The sequence below is a fragment of the Giraffa tippelskirchi genome, chromosome 9 (genome assembly GCF_054371585.1).
Source record: "Giraffa tippelskirchi isolate mGirTip1 chromosome 9, T2T-mGirTip1v1.2.pri, whole genome shotgun sequence".
Lineage (NCBI taxonomy): Eukaryota > Metazoa > Chordata > Mammalia > Artiodactyla > Giraffidae > Giraffa > Giraffa tippelskirchi.
Genome location: NC_137283.1, coordinates 39,605,140 through 39,621,875, shown reverse-complemented (window position 1 = coordinate 39,621,875; position 16,736 = coordinate 39,605,140). Strand labels below are relative to the sequence as shown.

General features: G+C 41.6%; 1 protein-coding gene across 41 annotated transcripts in view; it reads right to left on the bottom strand.

The window, feature by feature from the left end:
- FHIT (fragile histidine triad diadenosine triphosphatase) overlaps positions 1–16,736 on the bottom strand; it is a 1,651,033-nt gene that overhangs the window by 452,242 nt on the left and 1,182,055 nt on the right. The window lies entirely within an intron of this gene.

Sequence of the window (16,736 nt, the reverse complement as noted above, 5' to 3'; positions counted from 1 at the left end):
CATGGGTTCTTTTCTGTGGCAACACATGGTGCTGGGTTACTTCCAGAGGCTGGGGGAGTGGGGGTCTGCTTTTACCACACTCAAGCTCTTGAATTCACCTTAGGCCTCATCTCACATGACAAGCCTGCATGACCCTCTGGGGCCTTCAAGGCCGCTAGTGGCCCATAGCCTCTGCCACCACCCTCCCCCCGACCTCCCGCCACCACATTCAATCTGATCTCTTTGTGTTCACAGTGTCTCCTTCAGTTCTCACCAGACTCCATGCCTTTTCCTTGTTCGTACATCCTCCTGTCTAGAACTCTTCCCCACCCATCACCACCACCTTGCTAACTTCCACCCATCCTTCAAAATCCTTGTCATCCCAGGCCTGTTTCTGATGCTCCAGAGCAGATCTGCAGCCTAGGCATTACTGCTAGTGGGGCCAGGCAATTCCTTGGTGTGGAGTCTATCCTGTCCAGTGGGGAAGTTTAGCCTGCCAATACAGGAGACGCAAGAGACGTGGGTTCGATCCCTAGGTCAGGAAGATCACCCAGAGAAGAAAATGGTAACCCACTTCAGTATTCTTGCCTGGAGGATCCCATGGACAGAGGAGCCTGGCGGGGTACAGTCCATAGGGCTACGAAGAGTCGGATGTGAATGAAGCAACTTAGTACTCACAGAAAGTCAGCAGCATTAACAAGATGCTGGAAGCACACACCTCTCAGTTTTAACAAAGAAGTCTCAGACATTGTCAAACGACCCTGGGAAGCCAAGTCACTTCCAGCCAAGAGCTTGCCTCACCTTCAGAGCATCGACCTGTGCTTGATTATGTGGTTATTTGACCCCAGTGCGTGCCCATGTGCTAGTTTATGTGATAAAGTGAAAGTGAAGTCGCTCTGTCGTGTTCAACTCTTTATGACCCCATGGACTGTGGCCTGCCAAACTCCTCCTCCCATGGGATTGTCCAGGCAAGAATACTGGACTGGGTCGCCATTTCCTTCTCCAGGGGCTCTTCCCGAGCCAGGGATCAAACCCTGGTTTCCCGCACCGCAGGCAGACTCTTTACTGTCTGAGCCACCAGGGAAGCCATTTCAGCGACTTGACAGTGAGTCCCACGAAGGTATGGAAAGTTTTGGCATTTGTTTACCCTTATTCACCCACTGTTCAGGGTAATACCTGGCTCAAGTGGGATTCCAAGAAAAAACAAAGACTTCTTGAATTTGTACCTAGTCAATTATCATATACTTCAGTTAAAAATTACTGGACAATTGCTGGGCTTCCCTGGTGGTTCAATGATAAAGAATCCGCCTGCCAACGCAGGAGACATGGGTTCAATCCCTGGTGCAGAAGGATCTCGCATGCCGAGGAGCAAGTAAGTCCATACGCCACACCTGTCAAGCATGTGCTCTAGAGCCCAGGAGCCACAACTACTGAAGCCTGCAAGCCCAAGAGCCCTCATTGCTCTGCAGCAAGAGAAGTCACCCACGCACCACAATTAGTGAGGCACCACAATTAGTGAGCCCCCACTCGCCACTACTGGAGGAAAGCCTACTCAGGAACAAAGATCCAGCAAAGCCAAAATAAAATAAATAAAAATAAAAACATTTTAAAATTATTGGACAATGGCTGAAGCTTTCTTGAACAGGAAAATAATGCTCCCATATTTGGGCTCTGGGCAGGATGGATATTAGCCAAATGAATATCAGGAGAACTTCCTGCTGAAGGAGTGGGTTAAGGTTATTAACAGGGCTCCTGGTAGCACACGAAGATTACAGAATGACATCCCACTAAAATGTCAGTGGTCTCCTGATTGAAACAAGAGCCTGTTCTGTGCCAAGTGTTCCCATGCAGCCATGGCGCTGCTTGGACAGCATATGGCATCCCACACCAACCCGAAAGCACACGCCACAGCCTGGCGTCTCTGCCTCACCATCCCTTGCCTCCCTGATGGAAATGAGAAAATAACATAACCTCAGCTGACAGGTTTATTAAGACACAGAAGACATTACAAAAGCCCTTTGACATTATAATCTCTAACACAGCCAGGGAGAGATGCAGACTTGCCATCATTATTGAAAGTAATTGGTCAAAAAAAAAAAAAAAAAAAGACGCAGAAAAGGAAAGCATTCCTATAAAGCTGTCAAGTTAATTATCTGGCCTACAGGTGTGTTCAGGGATCTTGACTCTCTGCCTCTGACGGTGTTTGCCAGACCTGCATGAGTGATCTCCTGCCAGCAGGCTCCACCCCTGCTCTGGGGCAGTGGCAGGGCACACTGAAGGCGGAATTCTGTCTTCACCAAAGTTTCTCTTTGACCAATTACACTGCCATGCTCATTTAACTCTTGAGACTCCCCTATTGCGCTGCCATGTTGACACTTCAAACACCAATTTTCTAGGACAAATAACCCAGATAAAAACCACCCAGGAGTTTGAAATGCCACACAGGGTCACAAAGCAAAAGCAAGTTTTATTCAGATTGAATTTAAGTACTTAAGAAGTTTAGATTAGTGATCAGAAACCCATTTGGTGATCAGAAACCCATATATTTTTAAGAGTCAGGCGGATAACCCACATGAGTCAAGTAAGCCAGATGGAAGTGAGAGGGGAGTGGCGGGGACTATGAGACAGAGGAAGGCAGATGACGAGCTCAGTGTTACTCGGAAACCCTGCTGTTTCAGGCAGGCTGATGATGCTTCTGACCTGAGCCGAGGACCATCTCACGCAGAACACATGCTCACCTAGTCTTGGCTGAGTGAATGAATGCCTGTCTGAGGGTCCACCCTGTTATTTCCAGGCCCTGTGCTCCATCACCAGAACACTTTTCACGTGTCCATTGACTCACTGAGTGCCGGCAATCTCCAGGGCCTTTAGCACAACTGTCATTTGCAAAGTGTTGAACTTACTTAAGAATGAAAAAGTTAAGCCAAAGGGTGAGTGGGAGCCACTGAGGTGTGTAGGGGACACCATCAATGTTACTTCCAGAAATTCAAAGCGCATATAGCTCATTGTCATGAGTGATTTTATTTCCAACTGGTTATAGGTGGGCATTACTCAGAATAATGTAAGAGACCATACAGTTTTGCAAAAGACTCAGTAGCTTGTCAGGTCTACAAAAATGAAGACAAAGGATATCACATGAGATTATGTTTTGCTCAAATAAGGGAAGGAAAAAAAGCACTCCTACACTCTCCTTCACTCCTTAGAGATACTCATTTTTTCCTCACCATTTACTACTCACAAGGACTAAAAGACAAATGCAAATATAAATACGCTCAGAAACCATAAAATGTATGTTGGAATAAATTTCAAACAGTACAGAATAGCATAACAGGAAAAATACAGACTCCACAGTACTCAGAGGTGGCCTTGGTGAACAATTTCAGGGTGTATATGACATAAATTGGGCTTCCCTGGTGGCTTAGTTGTAAAGAATCCCCATAGGAGATGCAAGTTTGACCCCTGGGTCAGGAAGATAGCCTGGAGAAGGAAATGGCAACCCACTCAAGTATTCTTGCCTGGGAAATCCCAGGAACAGAGGAGCTAAGACATGACTTTAGCAACAAAACAACAACAAATGACATAAACAGGATCAGACATGCAGACAGCAACTACTTTTTCTTCAACATCTTGGGCATCTTTCTATGTCTATAAATACATATCTACTTTGCTCTTATCTACTGCTTAGTGGAAACCCACATTACAAGTATCTAAGGTCCACTTAGGGCTTCCCAGGTGGCACTAGTGGTATAGAACTCGCCTGCTAGCAGAGTTGGGTTCAATCCCTGGATCAGGAAGATCCCTGCAGGAGGACATATCAACCCACTCCAGTATTCTTGCCTGGAGAATTCCATGGACAGAGGAGACTGATGGGATACAGTCCGTGGGGTTGCAAAGAGTCAGATATGCCTGAAGTGACTTGTCATGCACACATGCAAGGTCTATTTATCTCTATACTCATCATGGGAAATCTTCTATAATATGGGCTTTTTTTTATCCCTCCAGTATTATGATACTTAAATCATCAGATTCAAACAGCAGTGGCTGCCATTGTCTGTTTTTTGTTGTAAACATTTGATTTTACTTAATTTGAGCTGATTAAAAAAAAAAAAAAAAAAAAAAACAAAAACTTAGAAATACCGGTGTACGAGGTGATGAGGAGAGGTACGAGGTACAAGGAGCATCCCACAGGAGTGTAAGGAAGGAGAAGAGTATTCTTGAGGAAGGACTTGGAGGGTGAGTTACAAATCTGAAAGGTTCAGACTACATACCAATTATTCCAAGGTACACACTGACTACTTTACATACATCATGTAAGAACTGGAAAGTATACTCATCTTTGGTTTCTATTTCAAGCTTGCAGGGATGCTTGTCTGCAGGATTAGGATTTACCACTGTGCTAAGCACTGCCCATGGCCTATGTCATTATTTAATCCTCATTCTTACCTTCAGAACAAGGTACTATTACTTGCCCCAATGTAAAGAGGAAATTAAGGCTCACGGCTACACAAAGATTGGTGAAGCAGCAAAGCTGAACCCAAGCCATCAACCTCAAGATCCTGAACTCTACAAGCATCACATTTTAGCTCTTCAAAAGCCAGAGATGTCTGGACAGAAAAGAAAAGAAAAGAAAAGAAAACTGTGAGCCTTCATGTCTTACGTTTTTCCTCCAAATGTAAAAACAATGAAAAACATACTTTTGTTTTCCCTTTGCCTAAGTAAATTTCCATTTTATTTGGCTAGGGGTAGTGAGGATAGTGGCTTAAGGCAGTGCCTTATCAGTTTCAATTAACAACAAAGGTTGTTCAAAGGGGTGAGAAGCAGAGAGGAAGAGCAGGAAGATCTGTGAAAATGATTTGTACCTAAGAGAGGAGAGGTGACTTGTGTCAGTGTGGCCAAGAGTCCAGCACTTAACTCATGCTCCTCTGAGACCACCTGTGGCTCTTCTGATACATCAAGCACACCCAGTGCCCCGCATGAGTCAGTCCTGCAGGGAGACTCCCCTCCCACCCCAGTTTACTCACATGGGGGAGCCTTCACTTGTGTCAGAGTTCTGCTTTTCCTTTCTGCCTCCACTGCCTATCCCATAACCTACTCAGAGTTAGTCTTAATACTTACGTGAAAACATTTAAGTAATTTGTGATGGTCACCCTTACTGTAAAACCCATATGTGTACACAGCTCCTGGACAATATCAGTACAGGCTCAATAAATATTTGTTGAATGAGAAAATATGTTATTTACTAGTCTGAAACATCTCTTTTGGTGTTCTGATAGGCATTCTAAATCAAAGTGTGTGTATCTCTGTACATACAAACACACACACATATATATATATATACTACATATAAATACATACATGTATGTTTACATTTTGAAATGTGTATGTTTATCATCAATAAATACTTTTATTATTATTTTTATTATTATCACCAGCATCATCAGTAATACTCGTAATCCAACAAACATCAATGAATTGAATTAGAAGCACAGAACTCTCAGGGTACTTGGACATCACAATAACTTTGAAGAAGGACAGTGGTTTATTTGCAGGTAACAATATTGTGTTATTTATAAATAAAATGTTTGATTGTCATGGACTTCATGGAAAATCTATCTCCTGCTGCTTATTCTACTATGATAATGAAGATTTTCTCAGAGTCCTACTTTAGCTATTAACATTTATAGAAATTTAAATTTATTATCAGATCTTGCTGAAATGATCAAGTCCCTATGGTTAACCAGCAATTTATTTCCCATTTGATGATCATGGTGACAGAGGCTCCAAAAATCTCTAGTCAGCACTCATTGGCATTCAATAGGGGAAGAACTGGCAATAAACACTTGAGAATCTCCTTTCAGAAGAATGAATGAAACAGAAGACAGGCTTCATGTCTCCAGAGAGTCATCTCCTACCCCTTCTCTATGACCATTAGGCTGATGGAATGAATCAAACGCGTGGAACAGAGTTCACCCTTCATTTTCAAGTACATTGTCTACCAACAGTTTTCATGAGCACTCTGATTATGCAAGGCTCTTGTCAGTGGATCCCTGCCAATGCCAACCATCAAGCTAATGACCCGTGCTTGCCAGCTCCAAGGTGAAGGACCACTTCTGGGCATATCTCGCCAGAACTCAAAGAGGAATCATCTGTGCAAATGATCTCAGAGTTGCAGGTATCCACTGCCTTACTGCCAGAGGTTGCCTGAGCTCAGAGTGGGGGCATTAAGGGAGCAGGAAAGAAAATCTACTAATTCATAGTGGTTTAGATCACTGGCTTTACTTTCATGGATGATAAAATAAAAAAGGAAGAGTCTTGATTTTGGAAGATGAGACTGAGAACTTTAGCCTGCATTTCATCCATGTCATTATTTTTATGTTGGGCAACGGAATATATCCTGTGACTTGTCAATGGCATCACAGAGTGAAGCTGAGAGGTTGTAGGTTATTTCTATAATGATTGATACTTTCTGCCACAGCAGTCTAGCCCCTGGAGATTCTTCCTTTTCTCCTCCGCTCTGGTGAATTCTGTTTAAAGTTGGGTGAAAGAGCAGCAAACCCCAGCAGACATCAAATCTTAACCACTGACTTGACCGTAGCAGGATGTGTGATGCTATTCTCTGCCTAACTTCAAGCACCTTCAGGAGCACTTGAAGCACAGTCACAAGGTTCTTTGAAAATGGGGTAAAGGTGCATGGATGACCTACATTGTCACTGGCATCTCTTCAGCCAAATACAAAAAATGCTTTAGGTCGGCACTCTTCCTCAGCTAATGGAAAGATTGCCCAAAATCATGAGGACCAGAGTCATGGAAAAATGTGCAGACAAGTCAGTCCGTGACTTTCCCTTCCCCTGTCCTTTCCATTTTACAAATCTAAATCCAAAGACAAAAGGGAATTCTAATGAAATGCAATGCACATGAACAATCTCAAAAATCCTTGTGGGGTACTATAATACCCTTGAAAACAGTGCAATTATTTGGGGTCTCCCAAATAATGTAAAAATAAACATGCATTGTACATAGGGAAAGAAAGATGGATAAAAGCTGAAAAAGTATGTTTTCTGTTTCATAAAATTCACAAACAGCATTCTTTGCTTCAGTGGATGGCAAGGCAAACAAAAATCTAAAAACTTTTTTTGGGGGAGTAATCGCTTTTTAAAAACTGACAAACTATAAGCCAAATTGAGATAATCTTTCTAACTCCACAGAGAAACAGAAAAGTATTAAGTCCCTTATAACAACTATCCATGTTTTCCCATCAAAAGTTAAGATAATCCTCAGTATATTTCAGGAAAGTAATGTCTCAAATCAATAAAGGGTCAAAGACAGTGGGGGCTCTTACACATCTTCAGGACACAAAAGCCCTCTGGGGAGGAGAAACTAGGTTGCCTCCTGATACTCAGCAGAAATATTTAAGCTGTTAGAAGAACTTGGATCCACATGGCCACTCACACTTCAGCGTAAAAATGCAGCAGAGGGAAAACATAATTCCCAGGAGGCAAAATGAAGAATAAAAATGCTAACAGCAATAACCTACAGTATTAATCTGTAAATCTGCTTCAAGCAACAAGAAAAAAAAAATGAAGTAGCACAAATGCCAGAAATTGTAATGCTACACTGAATAGACATGCTCTGTTTCTGATTATCCAGCATCGATTCATCTATCAGCAGTCATTCCCTTGGCGAGAATCATTTTTTGCTGACTCTTAATTCATACAATTTGAGAGGGGGGCTTCCAAGCACAAGTACAGGATCGGAGAGAATATGCCTTCCTCTGACCTCATCCCCCCATACGAGTTGGTCTAAGAGATTGTGTTGAAGCTATTAGAAGAGAGGTTTCCTTGATGATGGTTTAACATGATAGTTGGAGGTAGACAGGGTGACAGCTAGGCACGTAGACAGGTGACTATTTTTGTTGTCATAAAAGAAAAAACCTTCAGAGAATAAAGGTATCACACAAGAAAGTAGAGTTGAGAGGTGGTCACAGATTGTTTTTGTTTTGCTTAGTTGCTAAGTCATGTGTGACACTTTTGTGACCCCATGGACTATAGTGAGCTAGACTCCTCTGTCCACGGGATTTCCCAGGAAAGAATACTGGAGTGGGTTGCCATTTCCTTCTCCAGGGGATCTTCCCAACTCAGGGATCGAACCCACATCTCCTGCGTTGGAGGTGGATTCTTTATTGACTGAGTCACCAGGGAAGCCTGATGGCCAGAGAAACCTGATGACATATGAGTCCCTAAATACAATCAGGAATGCAGCTAGGTGTCCTTAGTACTTGAAATGAAAACTTCTCTTGTTTGTCTAGGTAATTTTTATATGTTTCTACCACTTGCAAGTGATAATCCATTTCACACGAGGTAAAATGTGGGATGTTCTTCACAAGAAGAAACAGCCTCACCAAAAGCACCATGTCCTGTTCATCGTATACCCCCAACCCTTAGAACAATAACTGATAGGAGAAGACTGTGTGTAACTGTTCAATGAGTAGATAATTTTTAAAAACATGAATCTTTGTTGACTCAAGAATTATCTCCCAAGTTCACAGTTTCAAAAAACAAAGCAATGAAACATAAAACAAATCTCAACAAAGTCCCAGAAAGATCAAACACTGGACAAAAACTCACATTCTCCTATATATGGCTCACAACAAATTATTACTTCCACACAGTACCAATTTTTGGCAGATATTAATGAATCGATAATCTACATACCAGAGAAACCCAGTAAGACAGTAGGCACTGGAGCGGCTGTAAGGAGATATCCCACGTCCAAGGGCAAAGGAGAAGCCCCAGCAAGATGATAGGAGGGACGAATTCGTGTTTAGAATCAAACCCCATTCCTGCCAGAGATGCTCAGAGGGTTCAAACAAACCTTGTGCACCCCAGGACCCAGGGACCCCAAGAGACTGAGAGAGAACTGTGTTTGAGCATCTCCTGTGGAGGTACAGGTCAGAAGTGGTCTGCCACAGGGACAGGGGCTCTGGGTGCAGCAGTCTTGGGTATGGCATAAGCCCTCTTGGAGGAGGTCACCATTAACCCCACCATAGCACTGCCAGAACTTACACAGGACTGGGAAATAGTCTCTTGGAGAGCACAACAGAAACTTGTGCACCAGGACCCAGGAGAAAGGAGCAGTGATCCCACAGGAGACTGTCCCGGACTTGCCTGTGGGTGTCTGGGAGCCTCCGGCAGAGACGTGGGATGGTGGTAGCCTGCTGCAGGGTTGGGGGCACTGAGTGTAGCAGAGCATGCCTGGGATCTTTTGAGGGAGGTCACCATTATCTTCATTACCTCCACCATAGTTTGGCCCCAGGTAAATAGCAGGGAGGGAACACAGCTCCACTCATCAACAGAAAATTGCATTAAAGATTTACTGAGCATGGCCCCACCCATCAGAACAAGACCCAGTTTCCCCCTCAATCTATCCCATCAGGAAGTTTTCATAAGCCTCTTATCCTTCTCCATCAGAGGGTAGACAGACTGAAAACCACAATTACAGAAAACTAACCAATCTAATCACATGGACCAAAGCCTTGTCTAACTCAATGAAACTATCAGCCATGCCATGTAGGGCCACCCAAGACGGACAGGTAATGGTGGAGAGTTCTGACAAAATGTGGTCCACTGGAGAAGGCAAAGGCAAACCACTTCAGTATTCCTGCCTTGAGAACTCCATGAACAGTGTGAAAAGGCAAAAAGATAGGACACTGAAAGATGAACTCCCCAGGTTGGTAGGTGACTAATATGCTACTGGAGATCAGTGGAAGAATAACTCCAGAAAGAATGAAGAGACAGAGCAAAAGCAAAAACAACACCCAGTTGTGGATGTGACTGGTGATAGAAGCAAGGTTCGATGCTGTAAAGAGCAATATTGCATAGGAACCTGGAATGTTAGGTCCGTGAATCAAGGCAAATTGGAAGTGGTCAAACAGGAGATGGCAAGAGTGAACATCGACATTTTAGGAATCAGCGAACTAAAATGCATTGGAAAGGGTGAATTTAACTCTGATGACCATTATACCTACTACTGTGGGCAAGAATCCCTTAGAAGGAATGGAGTAACCATCATAGTCAACAAAAGAGTCTGAAAGGCAGTACTTGGATGCAATCTCAAAAACGACAGAATGATCTCTGTTCATTTCCAAGGCAAACCACTCAATATCATGGTAATCCAAGTCTATGCCCCAACCGGTAATGCTGAAGAAGCTGAAGTTGAACGGTTCTATGAAGACCTACAAGACCTTCTAGAACTAACCACCCAAAAAAGATGTCTTTTTCATTATAGGGGACTGGAATGCAAAAGTAAGAAGTCAAGAAACACCTGGTGTAACAGGCAAATTTGGCCTTGGAGTACAGAAAGAAGCAGGGCAAAGGCTAACAGAGTTTTGCCAAGAGAACGCACTGGTCATAGCAAACACCCTCTTCCAACAACACAAGAGAAGACTGTATACATGGACATCACCAGATGGTCAACACCAAAATCAGACTGATGATATTTTTTGCAGCCAAAGATGGAGAAGCTCTATACAGTCAGCAAAAACAAGACCAGGAGCTGACTGTGGCTCAGATCGTGAACTCCTTATTGCCAAATTCAGACTTAAATTGAAGAAAGTAGGGAAAACCACTAGACCATTCAGGTATGACCTAAATCAAATCCCTTACGATTATACAGTGGAAGTGAGATTAGATTTAAGGGACTAGATTTGATAGACAGAGTACCTGATGAACTATGGACGGAGGTTTGTGACATTGTACAGGAGACGGGGAGCAAGACCACCCCCATGGAAAAGAAATGCAAAAAAGCAAAATGGCTGTCTGAGGAGGCCTTACAAACAGCTGTGAAAAGAAGAGGAGAAAAAGCAAAGGAGAAAAGGAAAGATATACCCATTTGAATGCAGAGTTCCAAAGAATAGCAAGGAGAGATAAGAAAGCCTTCCTCAGCCATCAGTGCAAAGAAATAGAGGAAAACAATAGAATGGGAAAGAATAGAGATTGCTTCAAGAAAATTAGAGATACCAAGGGAACATTTCATGCAAAGATGGACTCAATAAAGGACAGAAAAGGTATGAACCTAACAGAAGCAGATGATAATAAGAAGAGGTGGCAAGAATACACAGAATAACTATACAAAAAAGATCTTCATAAGCCAGATAATCATGATGGTGTGTGATCAGTCACCTAGAGCCAGACATTCTGGAATGTGAAGTCAAGTGGGCCTTAGGAAGCGTCACTACGAACAAAGCTAGTGGAAGTGATGGAATTCCAGTTGAGCTCTTTCAAATCCTGAAAGATGATGCTGTGAAACTGCTGCACTCGATTTGCCAGCAAATCTGGAAAACTCAGCAGTGGCCACAGGACTGGAAAAGGTCAGTTTTCATTCCAATCCCAAAGAAAGGCAATGCCAAAGAATGCTCAAACTACCACACAATTGCACTCATCTCACATGCTAGCAAAGTATGCTCAAAATTCTCCAAGCCAGGCTTCAACAACGCATGAACTGTGAACTTCCAGATGTTCAAGCTGGATTTAGAAAAGGCAGAGGAACTAGAGATCAAATTGCCAACATCTGCTGGATCATCGAAAAAGCAAGAGAGTTCCAGAAAAACATCTACTTCTGCTTTACTGACTATACCAAAGCCTTTGACTGTGTGGATCACAATAAACTGTGGAAAAGTCTGAAAAAGATGGGAACACCAGACCACCTGACCTGCCGCTTGAGAAATCTGTATGCAGGTCAGGAAAAAAGAGTTAGAACTGGACATGGAACAACAGACTCGTTCCAAATAGGAAAAACAGTACGTCAAGGCTGTATATTGTCACCCTGCTTATTTAACTTATATGCAGAGTACATCAGGAGAAACGCTGGACTGGGTGAAGCACAAGCTGGAATCGAGATTGCAGGCAGAAATAACAATAACCTCAGATATGCAGATGACACCACCCTTATGCAGAAAGTGAAGAAGAATTAAAGAGCCTCTTGATGAAAGTGAAAGAGGAGAGTGAAAAAGTTGGCTTAAAACTCAGCATTCAGAAAACAAGGATCATGGCATCCAGTCCCATCACTTCATGGCAAATAGATGGGGAAAGAATGGAAACAGTAACAGACTTTATTTTCTTGGGCTCCAGAATCACTGCAGATGGTGACTGCAGCCATGAATTAAAAGACGCTTGCTCCCTGAAAGAAAACTTATGACCAACCTAGACAGTGCACTAAAAAGCAAAGACATTACTTTGCCAACAAATATGCGTCTAGTCAAAGCTATGGTTTTTCCAGTAGTCATGTATGGATGTGAGAGTTGGACTGTGAAGAAAGCTGAGTGCTGAAGAATTGATGTTTTTGAACTGTGGTATTGGAGAAGACTGTTGAGAGTCCCTTGGACTGCAAGGAGATCCAACCAGTCCATCCTAAAGGAAATCAGTCATGAATATTCATTGGAAGAACTGATGCTGAAACTGAAACTCCAATACTTTGGCCACCTGATGAGAAGAACTGAGTTATTTGAAAAGACCCTGATTCTGGAAAAGATTAAAGGCAGAAGGAGAAGGGGACAACAGAGGATGGGATGGTTGGATTGCATCACTGACTCGATGGACATGAGTTTGAGTAAGCTCCAGGAGTTGGTGATGGACAGGGAAGCCTGGTGTGCATACAGGGTTATCTTTACCGATTAACTAAATACCATATATATGTGTTAGTATTTTTATGTAAGAATTCAGGCTTCCTACTCTCTTTGGAGTAATGGAAGTTCTGGCCTAGTTTTCTGTGTGCTTTGAACCCTTGAAGGAAGAAAGTCTTTTCAGTGTATCACAGACCTCAGAAGGCCTACTTAATTAATTGTTCATACACTCAATAGGCCCTTGTCAACATATGGGTTGTAAACTCTGCCTAAGAAAAAAGTCAGATATTATAGTCTGATCAGTCTTACAGATCATGTCTGAAGAAAGACAGCCATACAAAGAATGAGTGAAAGTCACTCAGTCATGTCTGACTCTGTGACCCAAGGTCTATGCAGTCCATCGGATTCTCCAGGCCAGAATACTGGAGTGGGTAGCCTTTCCATTCTCCAGGGGATCTTCCCAACCCAGGAATCAAACCCAGGTCTCCTGCATTGCAGGTGGATTCTTTACCAGCTGAGCCACAAGGGAAGCCCAAGAATATTGGAGTAGGTAGCCTATCCCTTCTCCAGCAGCTCTTCCCGACCCAGGAATCAAACTGGGGTCGCCTGCGCTGCAGGCAGATTCTTTACTAACTGAGCTATCAGGGAAGGCCATGCAAAGAGAAATCAAAGGGTAGAAACTGTTGGCCTCTAAGGGTAGGTCCATGAGACAAGTACATTTCTAAGATGAAGATGGCGGCAAAGGGACTTCCCTGGTTGTCCAGTGGCTAAGAGTCCATGCTCCCAATGCAGGGGACCCAAGTACAATCCCTGGTCAAGGAACCAGATCTCACATGCTGCAACTAAAAATCCCACATGCCACAACTAAGACCCAGTGCATCCAAATAAATAAATAAAAATCAATACCTTTTTTTAAAAAGGTGGAGGCATAATAGTTTGGTGAAACTCACTAGTGATAGTACAGCTCTGCCCTGTCCACCTACAGCTTGTTATGAGATTCTCTCTGTCACTGTTCTTTGTTGGACCAATTGTTTCCCCTTCACATCTCAATGCAGATGTCACTTCCTCCAAGATGCCTTCCCAAATCCTTCACATCTGGACTAAGGCACCCTCTCATGTCCCACTACAACACTGTTCCAAAATGGGCAACATAATTTGGAGAGCCCGGTACAAAATGAAAATCTGGGGCCCCTCATTCAAAATTCTTAAAAATATCAAGGCAGTGACAGTGGGCATTGAGCCAAGTGGGAGATTTTTCTAAACCTGGGGCCCTGGACAGCTACACAGGTCACAGGTCTAGGGCATATACCTTGAACTTTTCCCCTTCATCATGGTGCTCACTTCTTTTCACTGCCATTGTTTCCTCTAGCCTTTGAATCACCCCAGTAGAAAACACAATGCCTGGCATGTAGTCAAGTTTAAGAAATAAACCTTGACTGGCTGAATGAGCGGATGGGGGTGGATAATGAGTAAGCCACCATGAAATCCTGAGCTATTGTTCTAACATCCATTGTCAGCTGCTCCACAAATGTTCCTTCAAAGTTTATCTTCTGTAACAATGACACTATGTCAACCTATCCAGGGAACCCAATAATGGTAATGCTGCATGTTAATAAAAATCCCTGCCTTTCCCCAAAGAGCTATTTATTAACATGAAGTTTTAGAACCTAGATAATCAGGGCACACTACACTGGATGTCCTCACAGTAAAACTGTGCAAAGCTAAGCTAGACATATTGCTACATTAAATATAAAACTAATGTTACCTGAGCACCTAAAGTGGAAAATATGAAATTTTGAGTAGGGTGAACCTTCTGTTACCAGCCTGGAAATGATCGCCTGGTACTTAGCTTGTGCTATGGGGTATCTTAGGGCCTGAGATAATGCTATAGTTCCACACACTAACTCTTCCTAGTTTGGTATCTTAGAAACTGAAAGATGTAGAAAGGAGTTAGGAAAAGGTAAAACTAAACAAAAAGACTAAATTAGTTTTACACAATATAATGGCTCCTTGGAAGGTCTAAATAGCAATGTTAGCAAAATTACAAAGTATACCCCAGGAAAAAAAGAGAGCAGATAGCAAACAAAAATTTAGTTTATTATATATTCCACCAATGATGATAAAGATAGGAAATGCACAACTTTTCAGAGGTGCATCAGGGTGAAAACCCTCATCTCCTTTAAGAATTAGGGTATCACTAAATGCTAAAAGGAATTCTTCAAGATGGAACAAAAGGACATTAATTAATAACATGAAAATACATTATACACTGAAAAAAGTATGTACACAGTAAAATTCAGAATACTCCAATACAGTAGTGTGTTAACTACTTTAGTAAAAAAGACTAATGAAGAAAAGTATTAAAATAATTGTTTCTACAATAATTTGTTAATGAATACACCATATAAAAAGAGGTAAATGGTGACATCAATAACATAAAAGAGAGTAAAAGAGTTAAGTTTTGTTTGTGATCGAAAGCAAGGTCTTACCAGCATAAAATAGACTATAAACTAACTTACAGTTACATCTATAAGATGCTTTATGTAAGCCTAATAATAACCTCAAAGCAAAAACCTGTAGCAGATACACAAAGGATAAAGAGAAGTGAATGAAAACTTACTGCTACAGAAAGTCATCAATTCACAAAAAAGGACAGTAAGTAAGGAAGAAAGCAACAAGACAATTACAAAAGAGCTAGAAAACAATAAGATGCCATTAGTCCAAAACTAGTCAGCAAATTTAAGAGATGAAAATCACACCAAGGAATGTTAAAATAGTATGACATTACAAACCAATAGGAGGAAAGCTGAGAAATCTAAAATCATGTGGGAACTAACCAGTACCATTTTGAATAACCAACCAGTCAAAGAGAAAAATCAAAAAGGAAATTTAAAAAAAAAGTCTCAAAACAAATGAAAACAGAGTCACAGCACACATCAAAATCTACAGGGTGCTACAAAAGCGGTTCTTTGGGGGAAATTTATAGCAATAAATAAATATAAGAAAATAAAAAGATCTCAAATAACCTAGCATTACATCCCAAGAACTAAAAAAAACTGGAACAGAGCCTGAAGTTAGGAAAAGGAAGGAAATAACAGAAATTAGAGCAGAAATAAACTGAGGCCAGGAAAACAATAGGGGAAAAGAGAAAAAACAAAACAAACACAAAATCTAAAGCTGTTTTTCAAAAAAGATAAAACAAAATCACAAACTTTAAGCTTAGACTAAGAAAAGAAAAAGCAACAGGAGACAATGAGATGTTACCTCATACCTGTTAGAATGACTATCACAAAAAAGACAAGAGACTATGTGTTGGCAAGGATATAGAGAAAAGCGAGCCCTGTGCACTACTGTTGAGAATGTAAATTGGTGTAACCACTGTGGAAAACAGTGCGGAAGTTTCTCAAAAAATTAAAAATATAACTACCACATGATGCAGCAATCCCACTTCTGGGTATATAGCAAAAGAAACAAAATCTTGACCTCAAAGAGGCATGAGAGACCCTACATTAAATGCAGCATTACTTATAATAGCCAAGATAAGGTAACAACCTAAATGTCTATCTTTGGATGAATGGATAAAGAAGATTTGGTATGTGTAAGCACTGAAATATTATTCAGCCACAAGAAAGAAAGAAATCCTGTCATTTATGACAATATGGAAAAACACTGAGGAAATTATGGTAAGTGAAATAAGTCAGACCCAGTAAGATACCGCTTATATGTGGAATCTAAAATAGCTGATCTCACAGAAGGAGTGAATAATGGTGGTTGCCAGGGGCCTAGGGGTGGGGAAAATGAGGGGATGGTGGACAAAGGATAACAAATTCCCATTATAGTTGACAATATTGTATTCTATACCATGGACGTTGCTAAGAGTAAACTTTCAATGTTCTCATCACACCAAAAAAAAAAAAAAAAAAGTTATTGTATGAGGTGATGGAGGTTTTCACTAACTCTATTGTAATTATTTCACAAACTGTGTGCATATGAAATCATCACACTGTACACTTTGAATTTAAACAATGTTACACGTCAATTATATCTCAATAAAGCTAGGAAAAAACAGGGAATCACCAACAAAGCAGTCACGGACTTAGAAGTCAAAGTATTAATAGGACTCAAAGCAACTAACAACGGC